The sequence below is a fragment of the Oxyura jamaicensis genome, chromosome 9, assembly GCF_011077185.1.
Source record: "Oxyura jamaicensis isolate SHBP4307 breed ruddy duck chromosome 9, BPBGC_Ojam_1.0, whole genome shotgun sequence".
In the NCBI taxonomy this organism is placed as follows: Eukaryota; Metazoa; Chordata; class Aves; order Anseriformes; family Anatidae; genus Oxyura; species Oxyura jamaicensis.
Window position 1 is genome coordinate 6,171,321 of NC_048901.1, and position 12,103 is coordinate 6,183,423.

Genomic DNA, 12,103 nt, shown 5'->3' on the forward strand with positions numbered 1-12,103 from the left:
CAACAAAACCCAACTGAACATTTCAGGAACCTTAAACATTGCGCACTCATCCCTTCTGCCCCACCAATGCTTACAGCCTCTGGGCTCTCCCTGCTTCCAATGCTGGAAAGACAGCCTGTCACGAGCTATTCCAGCAGCACTGCTTGCAAAGGCCTCCAGAAAGGGATTCCTAACTAGAATCAGCTTCAGTGCTCCACATGGGCTTGATTGCTCTCTAATGTCTAATCCACAAAAACAATCTGAATGCTAGCAAGCAGACACCAAAAAAATGATCCGCTGGTTGAGATGGAGCATGTCTGGGAGAGGGCAGAAGTAAACAGCATGAGTGCTCATACCATATCTACTTACTAAAAGCATGGCATAACAGATGAATGTGGTGAAACCAGATGTTTCTTAACAAACAAAATAACCAGCTCTGCTGGAGTGGCCTTACATATGGAGGAAAAAAATCATATAAAGCTTGCAGATGTCCACATTTTTTTTCTTTTTCCTTTTTTTTTCTTTGGTTGAAAGAAAATCTTAGCAACAGAGCAAACGCCCTTTGATTTTACAGCAAAACCAAGAAAAGCACAGCAGAACTCAAACGGTGGGACACAGACTTTAGCACACAGTAGTTGAACTCCACAGCAGAGGCTTCTCCTAAAACAATCTACACAGTCTCAGATGGCCCAGAGAACGGCGAGATAGGTGGTTCAGGTAGCCTCCTTCATATTCGAACACCTTTTGAAAAATGTTTGAGCTTGCAACTCCTACTTCAGGGCAATGGCTCCTGAAGTGGCAGCCCCAAGTTAAGGAGCTCAGGAAGCAATTCGGTCAGCAATTTGCAAGAACAATGAACAGAGGGAGCCCTGCACTGAGGCCTCTCCATGCGGGGAAATTGACAAAAGTTTAGGCTAAACCAAACAGCGTATCAACAGGCAGCTTTTCCACTAAACATTTTGGCTTTAGGGAAACAATCAAAACCAGAGAGCCTCAAAAACAGTGCAATTCTGCTTTAGTGTATATTTCAGAAGCCAACATAAATAATTTTAGTTGAGAAAGAAGTCGTTTTTAAGTTATAAAATCATGACATTTCTCGTGTTTGCTGCACAGCAGCACCTGTTTGAAGGTATGTTATTTGCTAAAAAAGTTTTTTAAAAAAAGAAGAGAGGGACACCAGGCCCTTTTTGATCTCATCACTTGCAAGCCACTCTCCATGCTGTACATTCTCCACTGATCATATCTTTAGCTTTGTTTTGTTTTAAACCCTTATGTTACCACATTAACCAAAGCTTTGGACAGCTTCTTGGCCCAGGCTCTGAGACTTTTGCAGGGCCAGGGCAAAGCAGTAGAGCTCTTTATGACTTCATGACAGACCACAAAAAGCCCCGCAGAGCTACCCGCTGGTTCTGTTTACACATTCTTTTAAAAATGCCTAACAGCTCCAGCCTGCTCCGCTGGCTGCGCTGCCGGAAGGTGTGGCTGGTATCATCACACTGAGGCCAGGAAACCCAGCCCAGTTCTCAGAAGGGCTCCTTCTCACACCAGCAAATCGGACTGTCGGGACTGGAACACCTACTGTACAAAACAGGATGGCAAAGTACATGTTTTCTGAATGCCCATTCTAATAACCTCTTATTCCAAATAAAAAATAAGGTGGGTGGCTGGTTCCACAGAGGTTTTCCCCGGACTTCAAGAAGGCCAGGCTTGCATGGACAGCATTACTTTTGTTCATCAATTTAAAGAGAGACACTATAGCAAATCAATACCATAGAAGATCTAATCGCAGCGGCTTTCAGAAAACATAGTACAACCGTGTATCGTACGTCCTTCCTAGCCTGAAAACATCGCTAGGTTTGCTTACTGGAGTTACTGTACGCTTTAGGTTAGGGCAGGGCTTCTCACAGCATGTCACACAACTCAGCAGAAATGGCCCCTTCCTCCTTAAAGGAAAAAAAAAAAAGCCACAGAAACCCCATACCAGGAAAATATCCCTGCAGAATGGAGGGGATGGTGTTGAGAACAGCAAGAGAACAGCAATAGGAATGAGAAATGGGATGTACCTGAGAACGCTCATGTGCTGTGCTGGTATAGCAATGCTGCTGTGAAGTACTGAAAGGGAACAGGTCTGCTCTGTACTCTTTTCCTTTACTGATGGGGTGCCGTTTCTAGAAGGATGGTGGATTTCCATTGTCCTCCATCCTACACAGCAATCAAGGCTTCCTACTAGCCTAGTTCTAGCACTGGATTGTTTTGACCCAGCCACTTTTCCAACAGGGAGCAGTGGCAGGCGGGTGAATCACATCCACAGCATCTAAACAGTAAGAACTGGGCAAAACATGAGTAGAAATTAGCTGCTGAAAGACAGCTGCAGCAGGACAAATGTAGGTCAGAAGCACCTTCTGCTTAAAAAGCACCTGGAGGCTTGCGTCTACCAGAAAGGGCTCTGTCCTCAGCCAGCCTGTAACACAGCACTGCACCCGGAACTGGGAAATCAGCAAGAAACAAGCTATGCCTGTGGGAACACCAAATAATCTCCCACCTACGATGAAAGTTTTATTTGATAACTCCTAGACAGACACTGCTCAGTTATCACCACGCAGGTTCACATTTGTAGCACCATGGCAGGTAAAGGCAGAGTTAACCAAAAGATGGAGAAAATCATGGCTGTGACAGGTTTTGATGCTTTAAACTTTTGTGAAACTAAATTGTAACAAAATAGCTATTCTAACGTTGGAATTTAGCTTTTTATTTGGAAAAACTAGAGTGTACGGTATGCATATCTTACTGCTAGGGCTGAAATCTGAGAGAGAATAAAATTCAACTGTGCCTAGTCTGACAGTAATCTTTTATGGAAGATCAGGTAATAAAGGGCCTTAAAAACCTCCTAACACTGACTTGGGGGAAAAAAATCAATGCAACTGGGATGTCATTACTGGAATTAAAGTGCATCTAGAGATCCCAAACCTAATCAGAAAGCCATTCTGTTACTCAATATACTAACACCTATAAACATCAGGTGAAACAGCCCCTGCACAACTTAAACACGGAGGGAAGAAGGGGAGGGAGAGGGGGGTGGAGAGGGAGAAGAAAAATTAAAGCCTAGAACAGAGAGAAGGAAATGGGATTTGTCTGAAGTCGTCAAACTGAGCAAAACCAAAAATAAGTTGCCTGTCTATTCCCTTTCCTTGTGCTCCAGGGATCTATTTTAACTACAGTGCAATTCTATTTCATGGGTGGGAAGATGGCTGAAAATACATGCAATGAACTTTTAATAACAAAAAAAAAAAAAAAAAAAAAAAAAAAAAAAAAAACTTTTTTCTTCTTTTGGATCCTTCCAAGATGTATTTTTAAAAAGTAACATATTAAATCTTAAATAGTGTTCCACCACTTCTCCACCCTTTTAAACAACATATTAAACATTTCACAATTTTTCATCTCACTTGGACTGTTCAAATTCTACCAGCTTTTTGTGAGAGGCCATGGTAAATGAATGACTGAAGAATAGGGAAGATTTACTTTCTATTGCCTTTTTTTATGCTCTGAGAATGAATTGGGTGGGGGGTGTCTTGAAAGAAAGAAAGAGAAAAACTAAAAGGAGATTGAGCACCTGAAGCATTTGTGGGGGATGTGCCCTTGGGCTTTCTTCACTTGACACCCTCCCTGCAGTAAGCACGGCTGCCTATTGCACTCAGCTTGTCCCTTGTGCAGGTTCGCCCAAGTGGTTACCCAGTGGTGGGTACCCAGCCTTAGTCTCCCTTTGGCCTGTTCTTCCTGCGCACACAGAGCTGGGTGCCCCAGCAATGACAGAGCAAGATTTCTTTGACTTTTTTTTTTGTGGCTGACAACACAGAATCCAAAGGCTAAGCCATTTCTGGGTGGTAGAGGAAAATTACAAGGAACTCAACACTGCAGAGGAAGTATCACCAGAAAATTACGGCATGCTCAAGCAGTAGAGCAAATCGAAATCCTCTGTATAACGTAGAAAAATGCCTACAAGCCACATACAGCTCATGATAAAAAATAAATAAATGAACAAATTTCAAACCAATATAAAATGTGAAAGCACAGGGAAAGGTAGTCCCAGCCACTGTGTCTCCTGAAGTCATATTGTCATCTGCAGATCAGCTAACAACACTTAGGAAAGGTAATCAGATTTTGGCTTTCAAATTCTTTTCTTTTTGTCTTTGCTAGCAAAAGCAGTGTATCCATGGTGACAGTTAGGCCTTCCTACCAGCTCCCATACTCCATTTCATTTGCACATCAGTTTCCACATCTGGTCTTGGGCTAAAAACTTTCTTGCCAGTGTCCTGTATGACACGCTTTTGTTGTTTGCTTAAAGTACGAGTCAGTGCTGTATCATTTGAAGATACCTTTTCATAGGTCAAAAGAAGAGACTCTCTGTCTTGCATTTGCGCTCCTTTGTTCCAGTGATCTCACATTCAGTGTCTTTGAATCTTGCCCTTCGGGAGCTTATCCCCCAAGACTGAAGAAGAGGGAAAAGAAAGAAATTCACTTACGGAAGAGTCCCAGTTCTTTTTTAGAGCTTATTTAAATAACAATAATTACATACATCATCCTTAAGTCTCATTCTTACATCAAACTACGTATTTCATCTCCTTTCTAGCCAGCAAGATATGGATATTAATACAAGAATTACTTTACATGTGAGATCCTCCATGAGTAATTTCCAGTTTTTCAGCCCATGGGATAGCAGTACCACTTATTACTTGCCAAGTCTTGCATGTAGCACTGTATGGGATGTACACCGAGTGAACTCAGACACCAGGAGAAGGCTTCACTAATCAATTACACCTGCTCTTGTATCTGGTCAACAGCTGAAAGGCACCAGAATGCAGTCAAAGAAAAAAAAGAAGATACAAAAATAAAAATAAATAATTAGAAAAGTCTTGAAAGGAAATAACAAAACATCATCATCCTTTATTTCTTTTTGTTTTATTTCATTTGAAAGCAAGACTGTAAAAAGTCCATCTCCCTAGTACAAAAGAATCAGAAGGCTTTTCTTCTGTCTAGTGACAGAAGATTTGTGAGTATGGGACATAAAGCCAGCAAAGAAATCTGAGCCTTAATATTCCTGGCTACTGCATGCCTTTTGATGATCTTGAGGAGAAGGAAATGTTCATAAATTCCTCCTGGAGAATGAAGGCATCAATATATTTTATGTTTAAAATCAGGTTTATACCAAGTATTCCAGGAAAGCTGGACATTTCCAGTGAGACACAATGCTGGCCTGCAGCCCGAGACACACGGGGCATATGGCCCTGCCACAAACAACAACTTCTGACCTCGCAGAAAGGCAACACGAAGATACCAGCGGCCCATACTGTGAATTCCCTCCTCGGCTTGTCTTTCAAACAAAACTATTAAATGTTTTAATGGCAACAAATGTTAAGACTGCAGAGGAAAGTCTGTCCTCAGTTGTAGTCATTAGTATTATATAGTTGAAAACGAGGGCAGAACTTTGCATGACATCTCTGCATTTGACTGATGCCAACTGTTTCAGTACACACCGACATCCTGAGCAGGGGAAGGAGAAAGGAATTGATGAGATTTCCAGTAACCTCTATAGATCTTCCATAAAGGAATGCAGTTGGACAGTCTCGTTGTAACAGAAAAGCTCCACAAAGAAACTGAAAATAATTTTAAACTCCAAAGTTGAATTACGCTAGAATAAAGTTAAAACTTTATTATTGTTATTATGAACTCAAAGTGGCATGGATGAAATTTAAAAAAAATATTTTATACACATCCTTCTCCCTGCCCCCTCTGCCCCTGGTTTCTAGGTTATAGCAAGTGCCTTAGTAACTGATTTGAAGCAAATCCTACCCAGCTCGCTGCTATGTATGCAGTTCCTGCCATCACCTCTGCTGCCTGACAGTCCATTCCCCACTCCTGTCAGGAGATGCTGCCCGAACTACAGGTTCCCAGCTTTGTGTTGTGACATCCTTTAGTCTCACCATCCCTGGGCACTAGATTTTGAACACCTCTCTTCCTTTTGACAGATCACCGCACAAGTGCAACCTATTCCCTTCTTGCAGGCAGATAGATCCATTTCTCCTAGCTATTGCCACGGGACAGAAATCTTAATTGTGAGCAAAGGAGGTAAAGAACACCCAGACACAGCCCTCCTTTCCCCAGTAGCACTGTAAGTGACAGATGCTGAAATAGCAGTAGCTGTCCTGTTTGTCATCAGAACATCTGCACAGTTCCACAGGGCACCAGCAGTCATGAAAGAGCACAGCGGGAGAAGATGTTTCCACAAGGCTCCTTTGGCAGAATTTGTAGCTACGCGGCCCCACTGGAGAACACAATGTGTCTCGTGCATTTCTTTGTCATACTCATTTGCCCACCTACAGAGACGGTGGTGAGACCTCCTTTAGTTTTACCTGCTTTGACTCTGACTGATTTCTGGGGAATTTGGTACAGGAGAGAAGAGTACAAGGCCTGTTCTCTGCCCACCCTTCCCTGTCTCCCTGTGCTCTCCCCAGTATATCCCCTGCTGTCTTTATCTTTTTCATTGTGTTCAAGACCCCGAATCCCTGCAGAGTTACCTGCAGATTCTAAGGGAAAAAAGGACCCTCCCACAAACACAATCAGCTCCCCTTGCCCACAAAGAAGAAGGTGGCTGGTCATAATTAATACGCGTCTCAGGGGGTACATCAGGCCCTCTAACACTTCTATTTATAAAGTCCTTCCATAGGGCCCAGAGGATTACATAAAACAAGAGGAATCACTGTTAAAAATAACCACTAGTGTTATTAAAAAATAAAGCTTTCTGATTAAAATGATCAGCACAACAGGATATGCAAAGTTACCTAGAGAGAAGATGAGTTACTGCCATCATAAGTGGAAGCCCTCGGTATACAATAGGATTCATTGTGTCTCTCTCCTCTTTAGGCTCCACGTACTACATGCAGCCATTTCAAAAGAAATAAAAAAAAGAACAGTCACAGGGGGAAATTATCAGCAGACTGAAAATGTTGGAACAATGGCATAACAGTACCAGTTCTGTAGAGAAATAATTACATAAATAATTACACTGTTTATTATAACTATGATAATAAATAAACTTCAATTAGTCAGGATTTTTTTCTAGTTATTTTTTAGTTATTTTCTAGTTAAAGCTAGTTAAACTACTTTAGTTCGAAACTTCACAAATATAAATCATTTTATGGAGGAAAAAATGCTTAAAGACAAATACCATCAAACCAAAAGTCACAGTGGTATTGCTCAGGGCCAGAATCTTTCAGATTAAACAGCATCCTACTTCACCAAAAATTTGGCAAAATACCTTTTAATAAAAACAGGTAATGCCCCACAATAGCAATTGTCAGGTACTTCTTTCAGTGAACAGGAGAAAAATCGCACAAACTTCTGAGCACACTACTTCCTCTGCAATACTGCTCTCATCCATGGGAAAAAAAGGCACAAAAGCAGACAGATAGGAGTAAAAGGCAAATAGAAAAGTGGAGCAAAAAATTAAAAGCTCATGTTTGCCACCTGGCTAATACCAGGTGTAATAAATTGTCACTAGCCCCATATTCGAGGCAACCACTACTGGGGTTTGCTTTGTTTTATGGAATGAGGCCATGAAGTACTCCAGGAGTACGTGAGCTCAGGACTTCCCAATGGCCATTTAACTTGAAGAGTGAGACACACTGAATGCTGTTGCAAATGAAGTTGTTCTGTCCTCTTCCCTGAGGCACTGGGCGTGTAATTTAAAATGATTTATTAACGCTGCACCTCAAACTGAACGTTACCTCTCCATCACAGAGACCCATGCTCCTAAAAGAGTCCCTGCCAGACACTGCTTCACCCCCCACAGTCCCTGAAAACTGCAAAAGCCATCTGGGAACTGAGATGCACCAGAGAGATTTGCATCACCTGCAGTCACCGACTGCGAGATTAGTCTCCAGAAATGGACAGTGTCAAGTCAGTAGGGAGCAGACCTAGAATAACCAGCCCATGCTCATCACGTAAATCTCCAGGTACCTCTAACACTTCTGCTGCTTGATCAGGCTTTCAAGCTCTTTCTCCCCAACAGAAGAGGGAGAAAAGAAAAATTTTGCCCAGCTACCCCTTTGCGGAGGCAGGAGAGGTGAACACGGCCCTGCTCCACTGGCCTAAATTCATGTACAGTCAAGCACTCAAGAGGAACTGGCTACAGAATCCTGCACTCTACCAGATGGGAACAACAGACAGAAAAACAAGGAAAAAAAGAGCTTTTAAACAGATTACCATTTCCCCCAAAGCATACAGGTTTGTATTAAAGCAGGTCTACTGGTCCACTTCAACCGGACTACCTGCAACAGGCGGTTACAGTTGAAAAGCAGTATCAAGCCTGACACCTTGACTAAAAACCAGTTGTGTTTAGGGACTAGTTTGGCAAGGAAAAAACTGGTAACTTAGTCTTCTAAACCCTAAATGAAAGATTTCAGATGTAAAAGATATTTTTTTTTCCTGAGAGATCTAGTAAAAAAAAAAAAAAAAAAAGTTCTTATAGTAGAAAACATCTTCCAATTTCAGTTGCAAAATGATTCCTGGGCCCGTAATTATTCTAAGATCCTTCCAGGGGGGACACTTGCAGAGTAGAAAGGATTGGATTTAATTAGTGTTGATGTAACACCTCAGTTATTAAAGGATCCAGCAGTTGACCTGCACTATGTGGTTACTGCTGTTTCTTGACAGTTATGGATTAACTGCAGCACACAGAATTTTGCCCTCAGTCTCGTACATGGATTTTAGACCCCCACAAGATCTAAAGTGGGGGCAGTTTCTATAGCTGGAGCTCTGGAATAATCCATCGAGTAGCACACATCTATCAGGTACACACTATTGCTCATCTCCAATAAAATAAATCTGCTTTCAAACAAGCATTTTCTTTTTTTGCATGTATCAGTCACGCGGCTATACACACAAAAGGAAATATGAGGGTAACAGCAAGCCTTGGAAGATCAAACAGTAATGTATTTTACAGGAACCTCCAGAAGAGATAAGCTTTTGATGTAACAAAGAAACAGCCTGGGGCCTTTAGAAAGATACAAGCCAAGTCATGATTGTCCCCCTACTACAAGCTTGAAGTCAGTTTATTAGCTGAAGGTTAGAACTTTAAAGTCTCTAAGAGAAGTATGTTATCATGACCCTCAAGGCAACCAGAAGTCAGATGCACAGAGGTTTTTGGAAATCTTATTGGCTGTTTAGCTTCAAGTGAATTTCAAGCTTCCTCTTTGACAGACGGTACAAGTAGGTCAGAATAAAACACCGCTGTCCATTAGTGGAAAGCAGCTAGGCTGCAATCACTTCAGTAGGATTAGGATCCTCAGCTTTTTTTTTTTTCCTCTTAAATAATAGCCACCAAGGCAACTATTAGTTGTTTCATTCTTGATGTGAATGGGCATATAAACTAAACAGACCAGTTGACCCAAACCTTTCAGTAGCCCTTAAGAAAACCAGCTCGGTAACAGTAAAGAACAGCTTGCATTTCACTGGGATGTGTGGGGAAAACACACACAACTTTCCACACATTAGCAAATACTCTGTAAGAAAACAGATTTTCCTTCCTTCCGCAATTTTCCCAGCAGACAACCAAATCTATTTTAGAAATTACTCTGCTCTGGTGTATCAGCAGGCACACCTTTCAGATGGGTTCCATTCCTCCTGTTTTTAATGACTCATTAGCAAAATGCATTCCTACACATCAGCTCGTCCCTATGGCCAATAAGCCAAAATGTAAATGTTAAGGTTGGTCATATTTACATGTCACCACTTATGCTAATAGCAATCCCAGCACCATACTCTTTAAGGAAAGTTATCGATCATCTTGAATATGATTAAGCAATAAAGCGAGCAAACAGCTTACAAGGTGATCTCCCCTACTTCTCAGTCAATTAATGTTGTATTGTACTCCATCTGTTTGGAGAAATGTTTCATATTGAGTATCCCTTCCCTCCCCTTAATGCACAAAGAAGTAAACATGAATTGCACCGTTTTATCATTATTCTTGATAGCACAGACATGCACCTCCAGCAAGCTGCAGTTCCCCGAGTGTGTGCTTTCCCAGATGTAGTCCAGATGCCTCCTAAATGCATATGGCAGGAAATTCTTTGCAATCTTTTCTGTTTCCCGTATATTATTGGTTTATAATTGCTGCTATCCATCATAATTTTTTTTAGCTACTGACTACTGCCCTGCTTTGCAGGTGTGTAGATGAAACACAGGCCTAGCAAATGAGCTGGTTTTACATCTATCTTGGTGGGGAGCAGTACAGCTAGTCTTTAATGTCAGCTTATAGGAAGCCTTATTGGCAAAATCAAACATAACAAAGATGACCATACAATTGCACAGAGTCCAGAAGAGAAACACATCCAGAAGAGAAAGAAAGCTGTTTTCATGATAATTGAATATAACTGTTTTCTGGCTGGAATTGTGCTAACCCAAAGCTCAAGCACAGTGCCTGGTAGGGAATAATGGCACAGCACAATGCTACTCCACCTCAGGGACACGCTTCCTAGTTCTAAGAGGGCTCATGTATCAGTAGTGCAATGCAAAGATTTCATTTTCGCTCCCTGCAGCAGTCTCTTTGTGTCAACATGGTGCTGTGCCCTGACTAATTACCCACTTACAGAACTGACTCAAGGATTCTTAGCAAATACAGGAAAAATGGATTTGCCCCAGGGGCGCAAGGCTGTGTTCTTACAGCTGCAGGGAGCAAGGGTAGAAGAGAGAAAGAACAGAGGACAGAGTCCTGTAGTGTACAGAGCCAGGACGGCACAGTCCTGAATGTAATGTCCTGGAGAGCAAGGCTGGAGATGGTGGATGTAAAGATTACCGATGAGCCTACCATTGCCTCTGAAAACAAGGATGCCTGCTGAGTTTGCTGTTCCCAGCTGCACAGCACTCTAAGCAATGTCCTAATTAGCATCAAGCCTTTCCCATTTCCTTCCCAGTGACTACTCTGACTGTAGCTTCTAATATTTGCTTCTTGCTTTGTCTTGTAGTGCACAGTACAGATACAGTGTGAAAGTTAGAATATGTGGTGTGATCAGTCTTGAGGCACTGGTTTCCTTGGGTTATCCTCTAACCTGCAAAATTGCTCAGCTCTGCAGAGTTTTGCCCTGAAATAGCATCAGAGCATTTCTTGTACTTAGGTCATGGAAAGTGTTTCTCAGATAATTATACAGTGGGCTTCTCTGAAGCATTTCACGAGACATCCATCCCACCATTAAAACTTGTAACTCTGGATTGAGGGGCAGCTTACTCAGTGTTAAGTGATCAGAAACGGTGAAAGTCTCATCAGGCCATTCTAGAGTTCTCAGTAACTCATAATGCTAAGCATAAAAGGCTAGCCCCAATCAAAGCATAACAGTGAAATATTCAGAAAAGAATTAACAGGAATAAACAATAAAATATCCATCCATCTCTGCCATTTGATTTTGTATAAAATCTTAAACCAGGTCCAACAGAGAGCACTGGCTTCTCTCTCTGAGAAAAACAGATATAAAGGCTTGGAGAGTTTATGCTGCCTTTCCCCATCATTTAACTCTAAAGTTCAGTACCATATTGACTTATAATTTTGTCAGTGTAACCCTTACACATCCTTCTCAGTCTACAGATTGGATAAAAACTGTGTGAGGTCCTGAGACCATTATTAACTTTGCCAGAATCTTTAATCTTTCAAGTTGGCATTGATTTTTTCTAATTCACCTTGGCTGTTTTACAGACATTTTTCAGAAGTCACAGAAGGTGTCACGGTATCAGGGATTTTAGTTTGTTAGTTTGTTATTTTAAGCTGGAAAGAAGTCTGAGAGTTTTTGAAATAGAAAGTCTACACTTTCTACTTAGAATTTAACCTAGTATTAAGATCTGTATCAAAACAAATCACCTTCACTAAAGTATCTAATGTCTGACCTCTACTACACTTCCATAATTCAACTCACACACCAACCTGCAGCACCATTTGTTTGCCATTCTTGTTCAGAACCAAGATCATAACATTTGTTGGTTGCTGGCTTCAACTTCCTAGATGAAATGATCAAAACCAACTATACATCCAGACAGCGAGAAAACTTTAATGAAATTGTTCAATTTGTGCCCCCCCCCCCCC